The 5588-nt window shown below is 39.4% G+C and overlaps 1 long non-coding RNA gene across 1 annotated transcript in view; it reads left to right on the plus strand.

Annotated features, from left to right (window-relative positions):
* Positions 1-2003: 2003 nt before the first annotated feature.
* The window catches only part of LOC106148966, a 36154-nt gene continuing 32569 nt past the window's right edge, over positions 2004-5588 (plus strand). Inside the window, exons 1-2 of the long non-coding RNA XR_001234780.1 lie at positions 2004-2087; positions 2185-2306. This is a non-coding gene — a long non-coding RNA (uncharacterized LOC106148966). The remainder of the gene's footprint in view (positions 2088-2184; positions 2307-5588) is intronic.

Here is a 5588-nt window from a genome sequence, read left to right on the forward strand (position 1 = left end):
ATGATGTCTCAATAAATCTAGTATTAAATTACTTATACAAGTTTTTCTTTTTCCTCATGTTGTATATACATTTTTAAGAACTCTGTATATACAGGAAAACCTTCATTTCTGAGCATACTTTGCTCCTGAAATATGCTTCTAATCCAAAGCACTTATAGTGTATTTCCATATAAGAAATACTGGAAACTCAGAAGATTTCTTCCACAAACCAAAACATATTTACATAAAAATGATTACAACACTGTAACATAATACAACACAATAAAGATAATGTAAAATAAACAAATTAAAGAAAACTAAAGGAAAATAAACCAATTAAACTGCACTTACCTTTGAGAACCTTCATGATTAGAGTGAGGGAGACAAGAGAGAGGAGGTTACTGTGTAGGACAATTTTCACAATCATTAATAGAATCACTGCTCTCTATTGGCTCAGTGGAATCTTTTTACTTTCTGTGCATCTTTAACCAGGAACCTATCTAATGACAGTTGTGCCTCACCATTTTCCTCAATGTAAATGTGATCAGTAAATACAGAGGTTCTGGCTGCCTCGTAACCTATTGTACCCCACAAACATCTGGCCATCCCAGATACCCCTTGCACTGCCACTTATCTTTTGCTCTTTCTTTTCACCATAACATCTTGCAGGAAATTGGGGACTCACTGTGGGTGTCCCTAGCATTATTAATTTAAAAAAATAAACGCTACCGTGTCTCAAAGATAAGCACCATTAGAAACTACTTCCTGCTTGATATCCTCAGTTTTCCCAGACTGTGCAGAGTCCACTGAGCACAGTCCAGGGGATGCCTGCTGCCCACAGGTGGCAGTGGGGACTCCTGGAGATGGCTGCATGGCACAAAGTGCGAGATTAAGTCAAGGAGCACTGGGGAATATCTGGGGATTTCTATGTTCAATACATATGTTGGGTTATAATAAAGCTTATCTGAGAAACCTCTACAGCACATTTTTCACAGGACTGAAATTCCTAAATAAGGTTGGTTCTGGAGAGCAAGACAAATACTAGCATCCTGCTTATTAGCTAACAGTGTTAAAACAGGATTTTACAAATAGGAATGGTGTTTTGCGTTGTGAAGCTATGTAAGAGTGAGGAATGATTCAGTGGGATTCTGCGCTCCAGAAGCATATGGCATCTTGGGAAAATGTGATATAAATGCCACCAAGAAAGGCATGTATTATAAATCATGCACAAGAATCAAGAGAAGATTAGCGGAGAAAAATAGGAAATCCTCTTCCTCTTTGGGTAGGCTGGATGAAAGCTTCAGAGTTTAGAAACTGGCATTTGGACTAGAGTTTGAATATTTTAATAAAAATAAAATATGACTATGATTGTGGGTACAGATATACTCAGTTCTTCACTCTAGGGCTGTCTACAGTATGGAATCTGCAGTCTATAGTGAAGAAATGTCTGAATTAAAGACACTTTAAAAACAAGACAAAGACAATGATTGAAGATGAGAGTGTGATGGTCTTAAATAGTATTTGAAAAGCATGTTTTGGAGGCAATTTGACCAATGTAAATGACTTAAGGACTTTGTGTGTGCATGGATGTGTGTGTGTGTGTGTGTGTGTGTGTGTGTATTTGGGAGAAAGAGAGGAACAGCAATAGATCAGAGACAGTACGAGATAGATCAAAATACTGAGATTGAACTAGTGAGTGCAAGTATTTGAATGTACTTAGAAATATTTCATGTCTTTGCAAGAATTGCTAGTTTTCCTTTCTCTTTCATTCTGTGTGGTTTTTTTTTTACTTAAAATTTCTCCTAAATTTGCCAGTGAGTGGTCTTGAGGTATCATAAAAAAGCTAAGTGTTAAGGAGAAAGGGGCATCAACTTACCTGTTATATTTTGTCACATGTGTGGAGCGATCTGATAGTCTCATCTTGCAGCTGGAACCCTCACAGTAATGTCACTCATCAAGTGGTGTCAACAATAAAGAATTTTAAAAGCCTGTCTGTCTTGCCATACCACCCAAATTCCTTAAGTGCGATAAAAAGCAAATTTCTGACAGGTGAACTTTTTTTCTTTAATCAAACTGGTAATAATGTGGCTTCTTTGAATCTATGACAGGTAAGAAGGGCAAAGGAAAAAAGGCAATGTTAACATGTTTGGAGAACTCTTTGTGACTGCCATGGTGAGATTTGTTCTAACATAAAATTTGTTAAAGGAAATGGAAACATGGCGGAGGAGCATGGGAACAGAGACGGCAATGAAAATTTCACAAAGTGTTTGTGTTTTGGGTCCTCTAACTACTCTGGAGTGGCAGGGAATTCCATCCTAGGAATACAAGTAAGTAAGATTGCTGGTTCAAATGGTAGTTTTAAAAAAGTTTTTTTTTGAGAAACCTCACCAACACGTATCTTTTAGGTTTTGATAATAGCCACCTTAGTAGGTGTAAGGCATCTCTCATTGTGATTTTGGTTTGTAAATGGGGAAAGAAAATGTAGCGTATATAAAAAATATTATTCAAGCTTCAAAAGGAAAAAAAGTCCTACCATGTACATCCAACAGCATAGATGTACCTGGAATCCATCATGCTCAGTGACATGTCAGTCATAGAAGAATAAATACGGATCAATTCAATTTGTTTGTGGTATTTAAAATATTCAAAGACATAGAAATAGGCAATAGCTGGTAGTCACCAGAGTGTGGAATGCCAAGTATGGGGGCTTATTGCTCAATGGCTATAACGTTACAATTATACAAGAATATATTCCAGAGATCTGCTGTATAACACAGTACCTGTAATTAATAGTAAGGAGTACATACTTAAACACTTATTAACAATTTAGATTTCATAAGAGTTCTCATCACAGAAATAAAACAAAAAATCTGAAAAGAACAAGGGAACGGAAAGAGAGTTGGAAGTGAGAGATATATGTTCACTGTCTGAAGGGATGGTGATAGTGATAATGCAAGTGTATATGTGTGTTTCAACTCACAAAATTGTATATGTTGGTTATGCGCAGTTTTTAGTATAGTAATTATGCCTCAATAAAGCTGGTGGTGGGCAAGAAAGTAACACATTGAGAACCTTTGTATGAATAGGAACTAGATTTCACAACACTTTGATTTTCTTCTTGCTTTATCCAAGAGTTGCAAGTCATCCCTCTCTATGGGGTGGTAATGGGGAGGGAATAGCAAAAGGCCTCAGATACAGAATAACACAAACATTTGTTTAATACTTTGAATTCTTTCATGTAATTTATATCATTTGATCTTTGGAATAAGTTCCTAAGGTAGGCATTGTGGCAAGATAATTTACTAACATTCATTTCCATGAGAAGATTCATTGGTTTTATTTACTCAGTCATTTAGTCATTCAGTCAACTAATATTTATGAAGTCCTACTATGTGCTAGCATTGAGGATAATAATAAGATAAACAGGGCAGACTTATAGCTGGAAAATACAAAACATAAACTTGGACAGTCTGAGATGCTGGAGAAATAAACAAGGTGCTAGAAGAAAAATTTTTAAAGTTTGGAGAAAGAGGAAGTTCTGAGAAAAGAGAGAGATAAGCTGAGACCCAAAGTATGAAAAGGAGACAGGTGGTGCACTGAGTTGGAGAAAGCGTGTCTGAAGAAAAGACAATAGATCGTACAATGTCCACCACGCAAGAAGAAGCTGCAGAAATTAGTTTTAAGAAACTAGTTATTTTTGTTTTTTTTTTCTGGTACCGGGAATCAAACTCACAACCTTGCGCTGGCCAATCAGGCGCTATGCCGCTGAGCTAAATCCTCAGCCCCTAGATTTTTTTGTTTGTTTGGTACTGGGAATCAAACTCAGGACCTTGTGCTTGCCAGGCAGGCGTTTATACCACTGAGCTATATCCCCGGCAAGAAACTAGTCAAGAAATTTGTTTTCTTGGGCAGGGGATATGGCTCAGTGGCACAAGTGCCTACCCAGCCAGTGGAAGGTCCTGAGTTCAATTTCTGGTACCAAAAAAAAAAAAAAGAAAGAAATTAATTTTCTTCCTCAGGTTTCCAAATATCTAGGTCCTTGCTACCTCTATTCCTGGGAAAATGTTGTAAAAACTGCTGGGAAAATAAAAGTCTATTGGTCTTCAACAAAGCATTAGCTTACTATAGACTATTACAAGGTAGGAAAATGAATGGGCAAGGGAGAGGGAACTGTCTTGGTGGCTGTTGGTGACAGAGAAGTGATAGATGGCATTCCTAGGAAGTGGGAGGTAGACAAAGATTAGCAGTTCCAGTGGGTAGGGGATACCTGTCTCTTGTAGGTATTTTGAACAGATGATATGATCTCTACTGGAAATAACATATGGTGACTCTTAAAGGTCAAATGCAGCCAATAAGGAATTCTAGCCCCTTTGAGGATCCTGTGTCATAGCTTGGGGAGCATACGTGGACCACAGACCTGAAGGGACCATTCAGACAGAGCTACCAGGTTCTCAGAAGTTCCTAGTGCAAGCCAATACTCAGAGGCCCTCCTCAATTCCTCTGCCTTTTGGCACCAAGACGGACCACAAAAGCTCAGCCCAGCCCCAGTCCCAAAGGACTGGGATAGGGATAGGTGGAAAATAATAATTAAAACTGACAAAGCCATTGAATAGGGTATAGGCACAAAAATAAATTAGCTGCTCATTATTTGTGGGGAACTTAGCCAAGGAGTACATGGTTAAACTATGTGGCAAAAGCATGCAGACTCTGAAGAGTGAGTGGTTAAACAGCAAGAAGTTAGATTAGTGAGGCATGTTGTGCCTGGCCATTGTCCCTCCCTTTCCCCAAAAAAACTTCCTAACCTAGAGACAGCTCCTTGCCAAAACTGCCTTTCTTTGGCCTTTTTCCCCCACCGTACAATGATATTCTAAATAAAAACCCGAGCTTTTTGCTCTCAGGTGCTGCTCCTAGGGGTCTCCCTAACACTGGGTACTCTCAGTTGAATGGCCCCTCTGGTTCTCTCAGTAATCATTCACTCTCTGCACTGTCGGACACTGTGACAGTTATCTTCTGTTGCCCACCTCTGGAGCCACTCTACTCTGTCTTTCCTGCTGCGTGCTCCGGGGGTGTCATCGCTAATGGTATCTGCCACCCACTCTCTCACAATCTCTGCGTCTTACTTGAATTCAGACAATGGGAGATGCCGCAGCTACAGGAAGATAGGAGTTTTGGGTTCTGTCAGTGGGAAACACTGATAGAAAGACACAGGAGCTTGGGAGGAGCAGGAGTTCAGAAAGTTGGTTGTCTCAGCTCTCTTTGCCTTGGTAGTGTGCTATTCCGACAGTGGCTGCGGTACTGAGGTTATAGTTTCTGGTCAGCAGCCCTTATTGTAGTGCCCTGGCTCTTTCCCTGACTCTGGAAACATTTCTTCTGTCCTTTGTTTACGGGGGCCTAGGACAGGTAACAGATATTGTTTTTGCTAAACCCTATGCACTTCTACCTCAGTGGTTTCCTTAACTTTGCCCACCCTATCAATGGTCCTTCCATTAAATCCCCTTCAGGTAAATACTCTGAAGTGGACTGTTTAGTTCTTACAGAGACACCCACTGACTCAAGTCAATTAAAAGGAAATCAAGTTGGTACATCTTACAGATCTAAGGCTGCGAACT

Source organism: Chinchilla lanigera, unplaced genomic scaffold (genome assembly GCF_000276665.1).
Source record: "Chinchilla lanigera isolate Chin_1 unplaced genomic scaffold, ChiLan1.0 scaffold00033, whole genome shotgun sequence".
Classification (NCBI taxonomy): domain Eukaryota; kingdom Metazoa; phylum Chordata; class Mammalia; order Rodentia; family Chinchillidae; genus Chinchilla; species Chinchilla lanigera.